Below are 21,708 nucleotides of genomic sequence, written 5' to 3' on the forward strand. Positions count from 1 at the left end.
TTTTCCAGTGAGATTGTGCATTAGTACACAGTCTGTGTATGTCTCAACTCAGATGTCACATCACTTGGTCAAGGGCCACAGGGCATTGTGTAGTGTGCAGGTAATAATGGGAGACATTTTCCGTCGTGCCTTTGTTTAGCGCTTGGTCTCACTCTAGCTAGGTTTAGTTCACCAAATATCTCTATATACACTCTAAATTGGATGAACGTTTACATGCCCTATCATCAGATAAGATGGGGGTGTCCTTCCTGCTTCATTTCTCTCAAGGTATGCGAACAATATTAAATAGATAAACTGTAAAGGGCTGGAACATGTCTCTGGTAAAGGAATATCCAGTGGCGTAATGAAACTTGAGGGGGCCCCCCTGCAAAGTACATCGAGGACCCCTCGCCCACCACCTTGCCCCGTGTACTGTGCTGAGGGGGGCCCCTGGAGCTCGCTCCTCCCCTGCACCCCAAGTGCTGCAGAGGTTAACTGTATGCCACTGGGAGTACCTCTGAGATATGTGTGCATGCTGCCTCTCACTGATAAATTCACAGTAAAGGGACTCAGCATACAGTTCTGAGATCAGGCAGAACTTTTTCTTAGGAACCATGAGGCCACATGGTGGCTAACTCTCTGTGAGAATATGCTGGCCTCCAGGCTCTCCTCTCCCATGATTCTCGGGTGAAATGTCCCTTAACAAAAAGTATGGAGGAGTGCGGACTGCACAAGACTATTCAAGGATTCAAATCAGACCAAATGGTTTCTTGGCCAGTGTAGTGTCCTTCTGGACAGGTTCTGGTGTTCCAGAAATGTACTGTGCCACCAGCCCTTCCCTGAGGGCTGGCTTCTTCACTCACCCCACACACATCCATCACAGGCGTCACCAGTCAGGTGACGCTGCCAATAGCAAGGGCCGGGCGCATGTGCCATGGGCCTGTTCTTTGTACAGTAACCATGTGTCTGTGTACACCTTTGGGCTGCATGCAGGCCTAGTGCACAAGAGCCTACAATGGCGATGAGCGGGTCAGCCCCGCATGTGCGCTGGCAGGACGACTGCTGTTCCTTCTGGGGGGGAAGTGTAGCATGCGCCTAAAGCGTCCTGGCTGGCACCAGCAGCCAGCATGACAGCAACCGATGCAGGGCGAAACTACGGACACCCGATGAGCAAGGATGATGGCAACCACCTGTTAATGCCTATATAGCAGCCCACCTGCCGTAATCCAGCACCAGCACACTGACTGGTTTCATCCTCAGAAGCAAGGAGAACTGGTGGATTGTCCCGCAGGTGCGACCCCTTTAAGGCAGTGGTGGACCAGGAGAAGTGGCAGCTTCCCCACCATGCGTAAGGTGAGCCCCACAGATAGCAGCTTGAAACCTTTCAGTGCAGGGAATTGAGACAAGGGGGGTGAAGTGTCACAGAGGACAAGCAGTACTGGCAGTGCATGCCCCACCCCCCTGCACTGAATGCCTCGAGTCTGTCTCCGCAGCACCGGTATGGCTGACGGAGCCCGAAGTCTGATGAAAGCTGCCTGAGTAGAGGAAAAGAAACAGTCTCCCGTGATAGCCGGACAGCACTAGCAGGAAAACAAAGAGGGAAGCCCCTCATCGGCATTCCTAGCCCCACACCAGCCCTGAAGCAGGCAGGCCAGCATTAGCAAGGAGCCGTGTCATCCCCCTGGCAGTCGGTCGGTACTAGGGTGACCAACCGTCCGTAAATTTCATGGACAGTCCGTAATTTCGGCCGTCTGTCCGTTGTCCGTTAAGGATTCTTTAACGGACGCCATTTGTCCGTAATTTTAACCGGGGACCGGTCGCACCACCCTAAAGCCGGCACAGCTTCCACCCACCTCCCTGCTTGACTCCCATGCTGTTGAGGTGGGGTGTAACAGACGCCGATGGAGTACCAAAGCTCAGATACCCAGCAGCACTGGAGAGGCACAGCGGGATGGCGACCCTCACACCTTCCGCCCTGACCCTCACACCTTCCGCCCTTGATGAGCTGTTAAGAGGTGCTTGAAGGTGACGGAGAGGGAGGGGCTGCAGCTTCAGGAGCAGGGGCATCTATTCAGATGCAAACAGCCCTGAATGCGGCATGTCTCTGCAATTTAGAGGGGCCTCACGCTTTCCCTTTCTGCCCAGGGCCCCAAACATCCTAGAACCGGCCCTGATTACCCCGAGCCAGCACGTGGTTCTCTTCACAGAGCTAGCAAACCTCGGTTCTGCAAATGTGCAGTCTATAATGTAATAAAATAAAGAAATGGCACAATCGCACCCACACTGATTAACAAAGTATGGAGGACAATCAGTGAAATCAGTTCTCTTGGAGTATCTCCTTTAAGTACTGTACATCACAGTGGGGGATGGCACAAACTAACATTTTGGAAAGAGAGTCTGTAGTCTCGTTGTCTTGTCCAGGAGGGGGTGAGGAGCCCTACCCCACCCTGGAAGAGACCAAGATGATACTAGAATACTGCATGCCCACCCCTGTGCCCACCCTGGTGGATCCTGTTCCCCCTCCTGTGATGGCTCCTGCCCCCCACCCCTGTTATGGCTCCTGTACCCCCATGTGGTGGCTCCTGTCCCCCCGCCTGTGATGGCTCCTGTCCCCCCCTGTGGTGGACCCTGTCTCTGCCCTGGGTGGCTTCTGTCCCAGTCCTGGAATGGCTCCTGCAGTGAGGGTGAAGTTCTTGATGGGCCTCTTCTCAAAAAGGCTCAGCTCAAAATTAATACTAAAAGGTGGGCGAGTGAGTAAGTGAAGGGATGGGTGGATGGCTGGATGAATTAGTGAAAGGGTGAATGGATGAATGAAATATTGAATAGATGGATAATGACAGAGGATGGATGGATTGATGAGTGAGTGGAAGGATGGATGAGAGAAAAGTTAAATAGCTGGATGTATGGGTGGAAGGGTAGCTGGATGGGTAAAAGGGTGGATGGATGAGTGAAAGGATGGATGAGTGAAAAGGTGGATGATGAGTGAGTGAGTGAGTGAGTGGGTGGATGGATGAGTGAAATGATGGATGGATTGTTGAATTGATAAGTGCAAGGGTGAATGGATGGACGGATTAGTGAAAGGGTGGATGTAAGGATGGATGAGTGAGTGAAAGGGAGGGTAGATGGACAAAAGGATGAATAGATGAGTGAAAGGATAAATGGATGAGAGAAAGGATGGATGAGTGATAGGGTCAATGGATGGATTCATGAGTGGATGAGTAGATGGATGGGTGGGTGGATGGAAGAAAGATGGCTAAGTGAAAGGGTCGATGGAGAGAGAAAGGGAGGATGGATGGATGACTGAAAGGGTGGATGGGTGGATGGGTGGAAGGATGAGTGACTGGGTGGATGGATGGATGAGTAAGTGAAAGGATGGCTGGATGGGTGAAAGGGTAAATGGCTGGATGGATGAGTGAATGGATGGATGGGTAGAAGAGTGGATGGATGAGTGTACAGATGGATAGGGTGAAAGGGTGGATGGATGGATGGATAATGGATAGATGAGTGAAAAGGATGGATGAAGGGATGGATGAGTGAAATGATAGATGGAAGGATACATGATGGATAGGTTTGCAAATGGTTGAATATGTTTTGATATGGCTGGGCTTACTTATATACTATTGCGCGACCTCCTCTGATGTGTCTGTAAAACTTACCTATTGTCCTGAAGTTTTGTCCTGAATTTTGACCTCCTGTCCTGAATTTGTGTCCTGAATTTTGACCCTTTGTCCTGAATTTTTACACTCACCGTCCTGAATTTGCACCAATGCCAGTTGGTCACCCTAGTCGGTACTGCATGTTTCGCAGCACAGTGCCTGGATACCCTTTCGGGTGACAAGCAGCGCTTTATAGGTACTGTATGATTGATTGATTGATTGATGTTCTCACCTGCTGGTGAGTGGGTTTCTCTTCATCCGCTCATGCTGGCGACCCGATGGCCACCTACACCACTTACAGAGGCCGTGCTCCCTTTACCCACTTTCTGGGCCTCACAGACTGCCAAGACTCACCCTGCGTGGTGGGGTGGGTAGGGTGACCTACCGTCCGTAAATTTCACGGACAGTCCGTAAATTGGACCTCACATCCGTTGTCCGTGAGGATCCTTTTTACGGACACCTTTTGTCCGTAATTTTAGGCATTACAGAGAACAGATCTGTTCCCCTGTGAGAGGCCTCAGCTCCCTGATGGGGCCGCCTCGCACTCCTCTGAGTACAAGAGAAGCCCCACACCACCCATTGTCTTTCTGTGTGGGGCTGATTGCCACATACAGAATGACAATGGGTCAGTCTGGGCTGGCACAGCATGTGCTGGCCTCCTCCTGCCTAGGTCCAGGCATAGCATTCTGTCACATGGAAGTGCAAAAACGCCCATGCTGCTGCTACCTGAGAATCCAGTTAATCGAAGGAAGGCAGTGAAAGAAGCTCAAAGGAAAGGATTATAGTTATAGTATAGCAGCCATGGTTGCTGCTTTTTTATTTTATGCAACTAACAACCATTGACAAAGCCAATAGTTCTGGCTTGTTGTAGGTGTAACGTTACTTGTTCGAAGTGTAACGTTACTTGTTGTATTATATATCTGGATGAAATGACACAAGCAACAAAAATACCAGTCGGGCGGCACATTATATTAAGCACATATTTTTAGCTTATGGGTTTTAAGCCACGCATTTTATTACATTAAACACCCTTTTGGAGAGACCCCCCCTAATTTTTACATCCCACTTAAAGCTCTGGAAACACCATATCACAGTCGCCCCACGTCCAGGCACTGTGCATCATGCATGACTCATGCCTTTCACTTTTTCAAATTGCCTAAGTGCAGGGGCATAGTGAACCCTGCCCCACCCCACCCCACCCCTTGCTTTAGGAACTACAGCGAGGGTGGAGTTCTTGATGGGTCTCATAATTAATGTGAAAAGGTGAGTGAGTAAGTAAGTGAAGGGATGGGTGGATGGATGGCTGTATAGATGAGTGAAATGATGGATTGATGGATGAGTGAAAGGGTGGATGACGGGCGAGAGAATGGGTGGATGGATGAGTGAAATGATGGATGGATTGATGAATTGATAAGTGAAAGGGTGGATTGCTGAATTGATAAGTGAAAGGGTGAATGAATTAACGGATGAGTGAAAGGGTGGATGTAAGGATGGATGAGTGAGTGAAAGGGCGGGTAGATGGACAAAAGGATGGATAGATGAGTGAAGGAGTGAAAGGGTGGATGGATGAGAGAAAGGATGAATGGATGAGTGAAAGGATGGATGAATGATAGGTTCAATGGATGGATTCATGAGTGGATGAGTAGATGGATGGGTGGGTGGATGGAAGGATGGATGGCTAAGTGAAAGGGGAATTGAGAGTGGAAGGGGGATGGGTAAATGGATGGCTGAACGGGTGAATGGGTAGAAGGATGAGTGACTGGATGGATGAATGAGTAAGTGAAAGGATGGCTGGATAGGTAAATGGCTGGATGGATGAGTGAATTGATGGATGGGTGGAAGAGTGGATGGATGAGTGTACGGATGGATAGGGTGAAAGGGTGGATGATGGATGAGTAAAAGGGTGGATTGAGGGATGGATGAGTGAAATGATGGATGGAAGGATACGTGATGGATAGGTTTGTAAATGGATGAATATGGACATGGATGGGCACACAGATGGAAGGACAGAATGCATGGTGAAAGACTGAATGATGGATGAAAGTATGATTACACATTGTAAGCCTCATTATCTTAAGCAACATTTCCTATACATTGACTTTCACATTTATATGAGTGATTGTCTCTATATAATATGTGTGTGTTGTAACGCACTCCAACACTCTGCCCCACATACTTGGGATGAGTAGCACTATAGAAGAAATTAAAATACACATGAGAGAGGCTCTATGTGAAGATGAGGGGTGCCATTGGAGGGTGGTAGCAAGGCCGGACTGGCCGGACCGGGCATCAGGCGTTTTCTCTTGGAGCTGGAAAGGTGGGGTGGGGGAGGTTTTGTTACCACAAAAAGACCTGCACATTTGCTTAAAGCTGCGCGCATACTGAAAAACCATGAAGTGCACAATTGTCTCAACCTAATATTATTTTCACTTGTACTTTAGTAGTTGTCTATTTACTTACTTATATACTATTGCGCAACCTTCTCTGATGTGTCTGTAAAACGTACCTTTTGTCCTGAATTTTGACCTCCTGTCCTGAATTTTTGTCCTGAATTTTGACCCTTTGTCCTGAATTTCTACACTCACTGTCCTAAATTTGCACCCATGTCAGTTGGTCACCCTAGTGGTGGGATCATACAGGCTACCCAGTAGTGGCCTTTTGCACTACACCGATGTGCCCGATGCCCCACGGGGCCAGCAGTATCAGGAAAGCTGCCAGGGCCTGTGAATGGTGCTGCAGTGCCACTTAGTGGCTATTGGTGGTTACCGCACCAGTTTAAAGTGAGCATTTTCCAAAGAAACGGGCCTGAAAGCGGCTGTTGTTATTGTGGCCCATAGTTGAAGTAGCCGCACCCAGTGACATTGACTGCCAAAGAGTCTGTGGTGTTGTGCCCACTGAAGGACAGCTGTCACGCCCAAGACAAGAAAGGGCCCACGAGCTCCCGAACCTGCTCACCTCTACCCGGATCTTCAAAGCTGAACTCAAAACTCTTCTCTTCCAAAGACACTTTCAGAACTAATACTTTCATACTCCGGCCCCTCTTGGAAGTTCGCTCTTCATTGTAAATTTGTATTTTTTCCTGTGCATCCCTCACCCCTGCGTGCTGTGTTGGATTTTGTGTTTGTGTACCCTTCATTCTCAGGCCCCTCTTGGAAGTTCGCTCTTCGTTGTAAATTTGTATTTTTTCCTGTACATTCCTCTCCCCTGTGTGCTGTGTTGGATTTTGTGTTTGTGTACCCTTCATTTTTAGTCTGTGTAATGTTATATTCTGTACCACTTTTCTCTTGTAACGTAACTAGCTCTATTGTACAGCGCTCTAACACCTTTGGGTAATGTCCGCACTTTATAAAAATGCACTAAATAAAAACCTGCCTGGTACCGCTGTGGGGAAAGAAATGACCTCCCGCTGCAGTCCTGCCACCTTTGAAGAGCCAACCCACAGGAAAACAAGCCTTTTCAATGCAATAGGTCTCGCATTTACGCGAGTTTAAGGTAGTAGCATTGTAATTGACAATGCCTTTTATCTATGTTTTAAAAACAAAAACAAAAATAAAAGGCATTGTTATAGCTCAAACTCGCATAAATACGAGACCTATTGCATTGCAAATGCTTGTTCTGTTGTATTATGAGATTTGTAAAATTATGTGAGGCTGTATGTTAGGTTTTCGACTTTTTACTGTTCGCAAGTAAACAAATATATTGATGCCTGCATCCCCCACCCCCTCTTCAAGCTCCCCCACCCCTTACCCCGGTGTCAGCTGTCTTTAGGTACAACTTTTGATACTGAAGGATAGGTGTTAATTTGTGCACTAGTGCCCCGCCCCCTGCTGGCCGGATGCACAGCCACTAACAGTACAACATAGAGGTCAATGCTCGGCCATTCAACAAAACAACCTTGTGCACTGCAGCTGGGGCAGGTGCAGCGCAGGCAATGGCAGCGCACTGCAGCGTCCCTTGGTGCAGTGCTGTGCACAGCGTTCAATACATTGTAGAGCTAGGAATGCAGCTTCACTGCAACCCAGCACACAGCTGTGCAACAGGGCACTATAGCGCTTTGTGTTACAACACACAGCATTAGACGGCAGAGCACTGCAACACCCCCCAGTGCAGTGCTGTACATCATCCTCAGCTCTGTCTGTCGAGCTGGGAATGCGAATTCACTACAACCCAGCGCGCAGCTTGGAGACAGGGCAAAATCACCAATGCACTATAGCGCTTTAAATTGCGGCACACGCGTCACCACCATACAAAGAAGACGCGCAGCACAGGGACGAGCAGTTAAAGTAGCTGTCACTCTCAGAGCAGGCACAGCGTTTACTGCATCGATACTGGCTTCTTGTCGAGCGCAGCATCTGGGTCTGATGAAAAGGTCACACATAGCACAGACGTCGTCACAAGAGACAGGCGAGAGAGACCCTCTCAATCGAGACAGCAGTGAGGCGTGGAGGGGAAGCAGGGCTGCCGCAGCACTGGCACATACTTCAAATGTAACAACAAGCAGAATGTCGAGAATGCACCATGATGGTATAGGAAGAACCCAATTGACAAAGCCAGGCGCTCTGGCGGGCGTGCAATTAATAGTTCTTAATCTGCAGTGCACAGAGCAGGTGCCAGGCTGGCAGCAGCAGCAGTAGTAAATGTCTTCCCTTACTCGCAGGACAGTGACAGCCTGGGCAGAAATAGTAAAGTGCACATTTACACACGCAGAACAGGGGCAGCAGTGGGGGAGTACGCATTTACACACGCAGAACTGGGGCAGCAGTAGAGGAATACGCATTTACACACACAGAACAGGGGCAGCAGTGGGGAAGTACGCATTTACACACGCAGAACTGGGGCAGCAGAGGGGGAGTACGCATTTACACACACAGAACAGGGGCAGCAGTGGGGAAGTACGCATTTACACAGGCAGAACAGGGGCAGCAGAGGGGGAGTACGCATTTACACACGCAGAACAGGGGAAGCAGTGGGGGAGTACGCATTTACACACACAGAACAGGGGCAGCAGTGGGGAAGTACGCATTTACACAGGCAGAACAGGGGCAGCAGAGGGGGAGTACGCATTTACACACGCAGAACAGGGGAAGCAGTGGGGGAGTACGCATTTACACACACAGAACAGGGGCAGCAGTGGGGAAGTACGCATTTACACAGGCAGAACAGGGGCAGCAGAGGGGGAGTACGCATTTACACACGCAGAACAGGGGAAGCAGTGGGGGAGTACGCATTTACAAACGTAGAACATGCACAGCGGCGTTAAAGCAGTTTCACTTTAATGAAAAAAGTACCTACACTGAGTAATGAAGGGGACAGTGTAACGCCGCAAGGAAACAATTCAGTCTGGATGGGCTGGCCGACAAGGAGACAGGGCGGTAACCTATTTTTTTATTTATTTGATTTTAAAAGATTTATGCTAGCTTGACCCGTAGGTATCAGAGCGCTTTACATACATACTGTAAAGAAAAACAGACGGAAATTGCATTACATAGTAAGCAGGCAGTAAGGATGCAAAACCAGGGTTAAAAAAAAATTCTAAAACCTAAAAGCCGCCTTTTCAATGGGAAGCCAGCGTTTAGCATAAACGCTGACGCGACCCAATGAAAATGATGGGCGTGGCTTCAAGCACACTTCTGAAATCTCCTTGATCACTATAAGCCTCACAAAGCGAGGAGCGCTGCAGTGCTAGGTCTGCGAGACTTAAAAAAGGAGTTGCTTGTGCCCGCATAAGGCACTGCCAGAGTCCTATGCCAGAGCGAGTAGTGGGGAGAGAAGCGCCCGAGGCATCTACCCACACCTAGTGAGAGAGGCTAGGGAGGGACTTTAATCTCCCCAGAGAGCACCAGGAAGCCCAAAGCTGCCCTAGCAAGAGAGCTGCAAAGAGTCCAGTGAAACCCAGGCTGTGGAGCATCCAGTAGGCAAGAACAGGGCAGCTAACATAGTGAAACACCAGGCATCCCAGCCGAAAGCAGCGCCTCAGCAAATTAAAAGAAGCACAGCAGCAAAGGAGGGTATTAACCCCCTCAAGGCTTTGCTCATCAGCCTGTATGTACTGCCAGAGATATGTTTCCACCAAGAAGGCTGAATGCGCAGCACCCAGAGAACAAAGGCCACACATTGGGAAATAAAGCCAATGACGAGAGAAGTGAGCGATACGCACCACTAAGTGGCCGTTCACAACATCCGCAAGCAAGAAGTGCAAACACGCACAGCGCCAGCAGAAAGCGCTCAAGGAGAGACTGTCTAACAGCCACACCACTTCCTGACGGGGCACTAGCTCACAAGAACACACCTTGCAAAAGGTGAGAGACAGAGCACGAGATAAGAGGTGCACAAAGGGGCGGTACCGGGAAATTAGATAGCACGGGCAGGAGCCCTGGAAAGAGAGAGCCCTCAGAGAATGAAAGTATTGTTGGACGAAAGAGGCTGCACCAGCCCGCCACCCCCAGCACAAAATGGCCACCATTGGCCCATCACTGAACATGTCACACGGAGTGACCGACCCTGCCAAGCACGACCGCACTCAGGCAGGACCAAGTGCTGTGACAGCGTTGCCTCGAGACGCAAGCACTGTGCCCGTAAGTGAAGAAGAGAAAACAGAAGAAAGGTGAACCTCAACCTAAGAAGTGGAGCACCAACAAGATCCCCCGAGGAAGGGACAGGACCTGTTAGAAGTCCATGAGGAAAGGATGAGTCACATCATACTGACAGGACAGGACCTGTGAGAGGCCCATGAGGAAGCGAAGAGTCAAGTCCTACTCACAGGACCTGGGGTAAATCCACAGCGAAGAAAATAAACAGTCCTATGAACAGGATGGAACCAGGGAGGTCCATGCAGAGTAAACATCACAGGGGGAGGCCTCGTCAGAAATGAAGAAGAGAAACAGTCCTATGAAAGGGACGCAGCCAGAGAGGTTCATGTGAAGTGCATGTCACAGCGAGAGGCCTGGTCTGAAGAGGAGAAGAGAGTGGCACTATGCCATATCAAGAGAGAGTTGCAGAGAAGAAGTGAATGGCACAATGCCAAATCGTGAGAAAAATTTGGTGAGGAGATGAGAGTGGCACAATGCCACATCACGAATGAGAAGGAAAGTGGAGATAAAGGTCTGTGACAGGTACGTCACACTGAAGATCCTGACAACCACAGATACGTAGGAGAAAAAAAGAAGAGCAACAAGGCAGAGGACTTGTGCCGCTACTGGAGTGTGCATCCATAAACACCAGCCAGCCACCACGGTGTGGCTACATCACTGGAGATTGCTCCGCAGAAGGACCAATCGTAAGTCACCAGCAAGCATGAACAGCGTCTGTACCCCATGGTTCACAATGTGACCGTCCTGACACCTGTCACTGGCTGCCTGAGAAAGATGGCATCCCTGCGAGCAACTACACATGCCAAAGAAGAAGAACGTCCAGTTAGCCTCCCTCCAAGCAAGACATCGCCACCTGTAGTGCAAGTGGTCAGATGGTAAAATCGTCATCATTACCATGTGCATCACCAAAACCACCTAGGCGCATCGTACCACCAGAGTGGAACCTTCTGCCTGCAAAACATCCGGAGACCAACAAGGCACTCCTGGTGCCATGGGACACTAATCACCCAGAGACCATCTGTTAGACCCCATGTGCACCTGAGTCCTGCTGAATAGAGACCACCTGACCATTGTATCACCTACCCTTGTGGTTGCACGAGCAAGTTGAACATGGCCCTGTTGGGATTTCCGCAATGACCCCATGGCCTCCGAGAGGCCCCACACCACCCACGCAGTCCTGTGGAAATTCAGCAAAAAAGGGCTTTGAGAGAATTCCTACGTGAGGGATCATGGCACGAGAGATAAGTCTGAAGCTGCTCCAAACATAGGTACCGGGAGGCACTGAGGCCTCAGAGAAAGATGTCCTATCACTGAACTGTCGTCCCTGTCTTGGCCTTTCAGGAAACCCGGGTGCCTCCAAAGAAATCTCTACAACGGAGTCTACCACTGCTCCTGATCCACCCCTATATTGAACTATGTAAATAGACTCCAACACCGTGAGACCAGGCGGGACAGAATAACATTTCCCAGGTGGCATGAAACACTCCAGACATGTGATCAAGAGATCCAGACTCCTTCCACACTGTATTTTGTGTCCAGAGTCGCCTAGTTAAACTACGAATGCGTGCCGTGATGCCAAGTGTTCCCAGCTACAACAGGACTGCCTAAAGAGATTCTGTAGTGTTTTTTGTTGTTGTTTATTCACTCCCACAGGTTGGACTCATATGTTTCTTTTTCAATAAAGTTTGAGAGGGATGAAGTGTCCTGTTGGACACTTTCTAGTGTTCCATAAATGTACTGTGTCACCAGCCACTCCCTGAGGGCTGGCTTCTACACTCACCCCACACCCATCCGTCACAGGCGTCAGCGGTCAGGTGACCATGTCACTAAAAGGGGCCAGGTGCATGTGCCCTGGGCCAGTTCTATATAGGGTAACCTTGTGACCATGTACTCCTTTGAGCTGCATGCAGGCCTAGGGCTCAAGACCCTACAGCCAGGTCATATTACAGCACGGTGGTTGCACATCTGCGAGGCTGCCTGTGTAATTATTTCTCTTATATCATGTGTATCAAACAGGTACAGCATAGTCTGGTTGCAAGAGTTTACAGAAATCTTGCCTCATCTACAATCATGAGGCAGATTCTTTCCATGAATTCTCACAGCTGCAGGTGAAGACGGAGACAGGGGTGTCCAAGAAAGAGCAGACCTCCGCCATCTTAAAGTGCCATTATGGAACAGTTTTTTCAATGCCAAAAAAGTGCCACTTTGAGAAATGCACATCAGCGGGAGCATGAAGAGGTCCATGGGACCGACTCAAGCAGCATTTATTCTCCGAGTGGAGAGCTTTCTCCGGGTGTATGTTCACCAACTGATGAATGTAGTCAATTCCCTATGATCATACCATAGCACTCTCTGGACATAAGCTACTTTATAATCAGTAAACATGAAATACTTGAAACCACCAACCTCAACAAACATTTCATGAATCTCGGGTAATGGTGGCAAATATTTGTGTTTGGCTTTCTTAAATCTGCACAGAAACATTATTCTTCAGATTGATTCCAGGCTATACCTGTAGGTCTGACTCATTTCACCAAAATGCCCCTTTTGACAACCTGATCTAAGTCAAACTATTCCAAGTGCAACTTCAGATCCTGTCTTACATTGAGGGGAACATTACAAACTTTTTAGCACCTGTGGACTACATTGTCGTTTAGGAAAAATGTAAATCTTTTTTGTGGCCAAATCTATTAGTGAACACTTCAAGAACCTCATGTAATTTCTTAACAATTCTTCTGGCAAACACAAACATGGATGTTCTGATATGCAAAAGAATTCAACACCATTGGCAAAATTAATCCATTCTTCCACTGACCAATTCCAGCAGCTTAATAAATGGTCCTGAATCTTTTGACTGAGGCGGTGACCTGATAACTAGTATTAAATGAATCACACAGACACTATAATACATAAGGATGACAGACTTCTTACAGCTGCAGCACAGTTATCTATAGTTTCATGGGCTGCATTTACCAAGTGCTAAATCTGTGCCTCTCTACAACAATATCAGCTCATCCTTTAAATATCTCTCCAAACATTGTGGGGGTTCCTGATAACTGTCCAGCTTTCTGCATTGAGTTGCATTTGGCACTAACTCTGGCATATGATTAAAGATATTCTGACCATCAAAACCTTGACAATCAAAAAAAGCTCTTTCCAGAGCTGACATCAAACTTTTTACCATAAGTGGCAAACAAGTTATTTTACAAAGGTCCTTATCCATTGTTTGAAATTTTGATCAGGCTGTCCAGGGTTTTGTATAAACATCTCATATGGTATTAAGTTTAATATAGAGGGACCTGCAAAATCTAGCTTCTTTGACAGCAAAGGTACGTAAATCAGTCTTTAAAGTTGCACAGAAAGGAAAACAAAAGAAAGGTATAACTCTTTACACCAAATTATGGAATGTAACTATACGTTTGTTGGGAAAATCAAAAGGGAGCAGAGAACTAAAAACCAGCAAGTAGCGAATAGCACACCATACAGTTATTCTTAAGTAGAGCGCCGTCTCTGTCAAAGAGTATCAGGTTTGCCTCCATAATGACTGTATGGCACCACATGAACAAGATAATGGATATTATCAAATTTACATGTCCCTCCAGTTGGGCCTGGTGGCTCAGTGGACTAATGCATCAAATCCAGAAATCTTTGTTTGACCTCATGGCCTCTAGTTCCAATCTTGGTGGATTCACACACCCTTCCAGGGTCAACACAAATGAGTATTATTGAGTTGGACCACTATAAACACCTGTTGTTCAGCACTAAGATGTTCCAAGGTGTGAAAAAGCACTTTACAAATTGCAATGTTAGCTAATAAAAACAGTTATCAATATGCCATTAAAAGATAGGTATTTTCCAACTTCATTCAATCTACTACTATTCTGTTATTAAGAAAAACTCTTTATATTCAGAGAATCCCACCAGCCGAAGCTCGATTTAAGTTCTTTCAATTCTGAGGATGATCTAGAAAACAGTAGTTATTAGACAATTATAGTCTCACTCATCTAAATAAAATCTTCTAGATGTAAATCTATAGTAAGACATCTGTCCATCTGATGGGCCAGAGACTGCCATATTAGATAAAATGGATGTTTTCGGATTGGTTTTTAGGGGCCAACCAGTTTTGCTAATACTATTATATCTGTCTGCAGCCTTACTATGAAGGCCCAAGTGGATAGGGTCACGAGACCACTTCATTCAAACTTTTAAAAAGTAAGACAAATATTTACGCGTTGTGGTGGCTGGGCAGATCAGGAACAACTGTAGGCCCCTTCCATGGCCACAAAAGGCACAAACGACAGATTAGGGTGATGAGGGGCCAGAGAAAGGCCCAGAGACCTGGTTGTAGCCCTGCTGTCATTACAGCGGTTCAGCGCTGAATCCGCCTTGTCTCCGAAGAGACGACAGCCATCAACGGGAATGTCCATGAGTGAGGACTGGACATCCCCAGAGAAGCCAGTAGTCTTCAACCAGGTGTGGCGTCGCAAGGCCACTGTCAACCAAACTGCTCTACCTAGTGAATCGGTGGTGTGAAATTAGCTGCATCCTTCCCATTGGCAACAGTCTGGTAGAGCACGGCCTGGGCCTCCTCCAGGACCGTTGGCAGCACCTGTGCCACCGTATCCCACAGGGTGTGGGAATAGCAGCTCAAAAGGCACACGCTGTTCACAGAACACAGCGCCAGGCTAACAAAAGAAAATAACTTCTTCCTCAAATTGTCCAGCCTCTTGGATTCACTGTCCGGGGTTGTGGTAGGGAATGAACCAGAATTTACATGGGACGTTGAGGCTTGGACTACCAAGCTCTCCGGAGTAGGGTGTTGGGTGAGGAAGTTTGGGTCCCCTGAAGTGGGGCAGTGGCAGAAGGCAATCTCCCTATTCACAGGAGCCCCTGTGGTGGCTTTGGACCAGTTCCCAAGTAGGACGTCTTTGAGGGCTTCCTTGAATGGAAGTAGTGGACACTCATGGTTATAGAACCTCTGTCAAGACATTCTTCTTGACTAACACTGAGGGTAGACTAAGGTCAAGGACCTCAGCTGTCCTCCACACCACCATAGTGAGGACACTCCCTCCTCCATAGCCATGGTATGGGGAGAAAGCATGCCAGCATCTGAAGAAGTGTCCAGTCCAATGGCTTTACCCAGATCCTCACACCAGTCAAAATTTCCTTCTTGATAAGCCTGGTATTCCTCAGGGTCCAGTGACCCCTCCCAGCCATCCCCGAGTCCTAGACCATAAAAATAGTGATCAGATCCAGCTCCTTATCAGAGTTGGGGATGAGGATGGCGCCGCTGGTGGGCGATGGTGGTGCTGGGTGAGTTGGCCTTGGGACTGGCGCCGGGGAAGGTCGGGATGGTACGAACGCCGCTGGTCCGGATACATCTGAGGATTCCTGGGGCCCGACTGGCTCCAGGCCATAGCCACCAGCGTGAATTCAGAAAGGGCCCATTCTAAACCTATGGGGCTCGAAGGTGTGCCAGCGGGAACAGGTTGCCCAGATAAGAGGTACATGACCTCATAAAAGTTTTTGAGTTGGGTGGGGTCGCTCCGGCTCCCGGAAACTCGAGGAGGCATGAAGCCGGCTCAGATGCTGGCTCAGACACGGAGCCAAACCTCAAGTGGCAATACTCTCTTGCCGGCCGACGGACGAGGTGAAGTCGAAGCACAGAGTAGGAAACTGAACTCTGTTGCAGTACCCCCACCCCCACTTTATGCCTGGTATCTTTTACAACTTTGACTGACAGTGTACTGGGTTCCTGTTAACCAGGTTGCCAGTACCCGTGTTCTTTCCCTAAACCATACGACTGATCTATAATTGGCACTCCTTTAAGTCCCTAGTAAGTGGTACCCGTGGTACCTAGGGCCTTGGAACTAAAAATGGACCCTAAGGGCTGAAGCACGAATTTTGCCACCCTAAGGGACCCCTCACCAAGCTCATGCAAACTGCCATGTCAGCCTGCGAAGAGACGACATAGCACATATCACTGTGTACCATGCCAGTAAAACACTGCATTGGGTATAGTTAAGATACCCCTACAGCAGGCCTAACAGCCCAAAAGCAGGGTGCACAATACCCATGTGTGGGCATATCTGCCTGAGTGGATGTGTCCCTGTGATATCTAAATTCAGTCTTAGATATTATGAGTGCACAGAGAAGCCATGACGTGTACATGGGCTGGACAATCATGATTACAAGTTCCCGAGCTACATAATGGCTTCACTGTACCCCTAGGTGTTTGGTACCAAATGCCTCATCTTGATAAACACAAACTGATACCAGTGGTAGATTTATCAGACAATGCACTCAGAGCGCAGCTCAGAGGTGCCTCCTGAAAACCTACCAACTACAAGTGTGTTGATTGACCAGTCTCGACGAGACATCCACCATACACAGGTTTCTGACCTCCTGAGGTGAGAGCTTTTGCTTTCGGAGGCCAGGAACAAAACCTGCTCTGGGCGGAGGTGTTCACACCTTCTCCACACAGGATGTGCATTCTAGGACGGGAAGCTTCAAAGGCCATGCAATAAGGAGATGATGGACAGAGTGCTGAAACCTTGCTCACTTTGCCACTGGATTCGAGCTAGCCCGGCTGATGAGGGGTGAAACGCGTGCTTGAGGCCAGGAAAAGCTTGTGGGTAGCACTTTCAAAACGCCCTTACTAAAAGTCGAGCAAGCAGCGCATGCGCTGCTCTAGGCTCAACCTAAAAATGACTAAAGGGTAGCTCTTCCCAGATTTGTGCTGACTGGCGTGGAAAGAAAAGAACTGATATCAGTGCGCCTGGGTGGCAACTATATAGGCATCACAAACATCACTTCAGGCGCAGATGACGCCAACAACGCCACGCGGAGCCGAACACCACCACCTACTGGGTTGCAGGGGTACTGCTCACAAAAAAATTCCAGTCTGACTCCTGGGGATAATTCTAAGTTAAGGAATCTTTTACTAGAAGATTCTATCAGATTGGTAGATCAACCGGGCACCAAATGTTAAGCATTGTGAAGCAAAATGGCCATTTTTAAAGCATTTAAATACATTCTTGGCTCATTCAGGATTACAAAGTATACAAGTTATTAATATTAGAAAATATTATACATTTACCTTCCAAAAGTTATTTAACTGTACTGGGGGTGTATGGAGTGGGGCACAAGGGAGAAAGCTGGAAAAAACGTTCACTATTATTGAGTGCTTCAGAAAAAAATAGTTCCTGGAAAGCAAGCACTGGTGGAAGAATAGAATGAGCGAACAAGAAAGGCTATGTGCCAATGAGAGGGACAAAGACATGCAGGACAGGCTAAAACAATTAGAGCCAGTAAATAGAAAGCAAGCATCTGGAAATGACAAAACGCAAAGCTAATGGTAAACAATGAGCGGATTGCATTCCTAAGTAAACTTTCATCATGTCCGCTATATGTCTTTGCAACCAGACAGCTGAACTATCTGGTAGGCTTTGACTTAAAAATGACACTGAAGGAGGACCAGGAAAGCTGCTCAACCTCTTTGACAGCTGTAAATCTATTTTTAAAAAGTAGAGTTAACAGGAGAAAACTAGAGTTAAAGGGATGTTAAGGGTGATTGAACGAGGAGTAATAGTGGCTACTGCATGAAGCCTAAAAGGGCCAAAAATGCAGATATGTATATATATGTGAATGTGAATACATGTTTAGGTATGTATATTAAAATATATTTAAAAAAACACAGTAATTCTAATCCAAAATTTAAATGAGAAGAATTACGGTTGCAAAACATAAACAAGCGTTTGGAATGCAATAGGTCTCCCATCTGCGAGAGTTTAAGCTATTGGTATTGTAAATGACAATGCCTTTCATTTATCTGTTTTGATAATTAACACATAAATACAAGGCATTGTCATTTACAATGCCAATAGCTCAAACTCTTGTAAATGTGAGACCTATGTAAATAGAAAAAGGGCCCCCTGACACTGGTAGGAAGTTCCTCTAGGCAGGAAAAAAAAATAAAAATGCAAATTCCTTGGCCAACTCAAGCATGATTAAAAACGTATTAGCAATGCAAATCTATCACCAGACATTATCTGGGTTGTAGCCACTTATTGATGTTGAAATTATTCATCAGTTTGATTCTACTTTAAGAATTAGGCTTTTTGCCGCCTATGACGACATCACATGTCATAGAGATTTCACAGATTGAACATCATCAATAATGAGAATTGGCTTTACATATGTACATACAACATGTTTATCTGAATTGTACACTGTGATGCCAGAGTGAATGTTGATACAGCTGTGGTGTGTCTGTGGACTATTTTATTGTTCTTATTATTCATATTTATTGTCTTGTCTCAATAAAAGTCAATTTTGTACTTGTTAAATATAATTTTTGTTTTTTGTCCCTCTATGTGAAAGATTTGCATTGCTAATCTGTTTTTAATCATGCTTGAGTTTTCCTTGGAATTTGCATTTTTCAAATGTGAGACCTACTACATTTCAAAGAAGCAGCCGCCATTGGCCCGCCTGCTTGGAAAGTAAAAGTACGCATGGCGCGCTGAATGTTGCAGGAAAGCATGTTGTGACTGCAGTAGGTTAAACTCATTAAAGAAAATAGTGCTTACAGACTAAATAAGACGTACTGTGTAACAAACGAAGTAAAAGGGCCAGTCCTCATGGGAGGTTACAAATGAACACAAGGTGGTACTAAAGAGGGACTAACAAGCCTATTAGTGAATCAGAAGCCAGCATTTAGGAAGTACAGTGACACAAGCCAATGACAAACATGGGTTGAGAATGGACGGGGCTTCAAGTCCATACTTGAATACAGCATGCCTCGTAGGGCAGCGCATGCGCTGCCCAGACTCGACCTAAGATGTGAACTGAAGTCAGTCAGCATTTAACGGCACAGAAAAAAAGAACCTGATGTCAGTGAGCAGGAGTGGGTGGTCTATGGCTCAAGTGATATCACCCTGGTGTTGCTCCAGTCATCAAAATGGAGCCAGAACACTCTCCTGGTGAAGGACAGTAATGTTTTCAGATCCAGTTTGGCACCTGAGTCTATTCAACTGGTGAGGAATTTGAAGATGGAAATATCCATCAGGATAAACAGTGACATTTTTTAACAAATTATTGCTTGATACTAAGCTTGAAATTAGACTATTTTATCCAAGCTTTGATTGCTATCTATGAGTTTATACAATTAATCAAATAAAATGAAAACAACAATTATTTCTAAATTGTGTACTTGCGATCTGCCATAAGAATAGCACGGCTAAATTCTCTTTCAGCTTAGTTTCAGCTTTTAGGAGGAAGTACATTTTTTATAAAATTTTCCTGCTGACTTTTCAATAGTAATGAGGGCAACAGAAGAAAAATCTTAGGGGCATATTCACAAGGACCTATCGCCGAGTTATCGTCACTTTATCGCAGCCAAAGTCACGATAAATTTATCACTCCATTCACAAGCTGGTGCAAACAGCCGATATCACCAGTTTTCCAGAGATAGCAGCCGCAAAAAACATCGCCAGAGATGACCCCGCCAACTAACGCTAATGAGATGCAGAGTAGGCGTTTGCAAGCAAAAACCCACGACAACACCACTTCGCAACATTCTCAACAACCAGCCAGATCTGCGATAAGATCACAAAACAGGTGATAAGGCGCGTTAGCATTAGGAAACTAACACCTGCTATGACCTGGTGTAAAGTCGGATGGCAACCGGCACCAGACAAGGGAGCACAGCCCAGAGACACACATTAAGAACAGCAGATGCCATGGAGCAACTGAACATGCAGCCCAGAGCCCCAATAGGGCAACAACACCCACCGCCACCCCCCCAGGACTCGCCCCCCCGGGCCGTACCCCAGCCACCAGCCCCCTTTGGACAAAGATATTGCACATCAGCTCCACGAAACCATGAACCACACAATTCGCCTGTAGTTGCACAATCACAACACTTAACATACATATGTGGTCAGAAAAAGGTGAATCATACATTCATCTCAGAATATCCAAATAATCCGTTTATTATAGAAAAAACCCAAAACAACAATTCGGAAGAGTCTTCTCGGGTCATCTCAGGACATTTTGCAAGTCATAGCCTGCAAGACAAAAACCTAGATAAGAAGGTGTGTCATGCGCTCATCAAAGTACAGAGACAGAGAGCGAAAGAGAGAGAGAGATAAAGAGAGAGAGGGAGAGAGAGAGCGAAAGAGAGGGGGGGAGAGAGAGAGAGGGAAAGAGGGAGACAGGGAGTGCCGGCACTGCGGGCTCAGGCCTCACTACTCACCTGCTGCCACCGGTGTGTCTTCAACCACGTGCCGGTACACACTGCAGTCCCCCAGGTCCCTCATCTGAAACAGTTTCCAGAGACATGAATGGCAGAGTCCATACAATAGCACACACCAACATCGCTTGCCCGCCCCTGCGCACACAGGCAGATGCACCCCAGCCCCTCCCGCCGTCCAGCGATGAATGCCCGCCCCTGCACAACCAGGCCTCACTTCTCACCTTCCGCCACTGGCGTGTCTCCAAGAGGGCCCACCACATGCCGGTGGAAGCTCCAAGCCTAGGGCCCACGACCATGGCACCCTCCACATCATGCAGCCCCGCACAGCGGACCACCAGGTAATACACTTGATTCTGGGTCTTGATTTCGCTATGGCAGAGAACATATCAGTGCACACGGCATCATCGCAGGCTGCACACTCGCTCAGCTCTTGAGGTGCCACTTACTCTGTGAACCGCGAGGCGACGCCACATGTCGGTAGGCCCGCACTGCCCGCTGGCTCACGCCTACACTGCGGTCCAGCAGGGCTCACACTAATCCTACCAGTCCGGACCACCAGGACGGCGCATCATCGCAAGCTGTACACCCACTCAGCACTTAAGGTGCCCCTACATCAGTGCACCGAAAGGCACCGTCCCGTGGCGGTGTGTCTGTGCTTGCCGCAGTGTATCCGGTGCCACCAAGTCTGTGCACCGCAAGCCATGGACCCTTTATGATTGAGTCTCGTGGTGCGGACGCCATCATGTCACCCCCTGCACTGGGCAATGTGCTGTGCCCGGGCCCTAGTCCCTCATGCATAAATGATAACCACACAGAGACACCCATATACAGAGTGGAAATGGCATCCAGCACTTGCGCCAGGCCCTTTTTATTGGCATGGTCACATGTTCTGTGACGGCTGTGCTGGATGGGTGTGGTGTGGGTGTAAACCAGCCATGAGGGAGTGGCTGTGGCATGCTGACAACTAGACCTGTGAGCAGCAGATCAGTACAGGGTAGACCTGGGACATGTAGCGTTGTCATTCCCCCCGTAAGCGTAAGCGGAGTGGGCTGTCCTGGCATATGCCAGTCCAGTGTGAGGGTGTGAACAATGACCCCTGGGCTCTGGGCTTGGTTCCTTTCTGGGATGGACAAGGAAGTGACTAATGCGGGTGTCTCCGTTCTAGTGTCAGCGCCACCCGGACCGCAATGTGTCACCCTGTGACCCAAGCCCCACAACATGAGCAACA

General features: G+C 47.7%; 1 protein-coding gene across 1 annotated transcript in view; it reads left to right on the forward strand.

Moving 5' to 3' along the window:
* The window catches only part of LOC146866707 (fish-egg lectin-like), a 253,426-nt gene that overhangs the window by 167,227 nt on the left and 64,491 nt on the right, over positions 1-21,708 (forward strand). The window lies entirely within an intron of this gene.

The sequence above is a fragment of the Triturus cristatus genome, chromosome 1_2 (assembly GCF_964204655.1).
Source record: "Triturus cristatus chromosome 1_2, aTriCri1.1, whole genome shotgun sequence".
Lineage (NCBI taxonomy): Eukaryota > Metazoa > Chordata > Amphibia > Caudata > Salamandridae > Triturus > Triturus cristatus.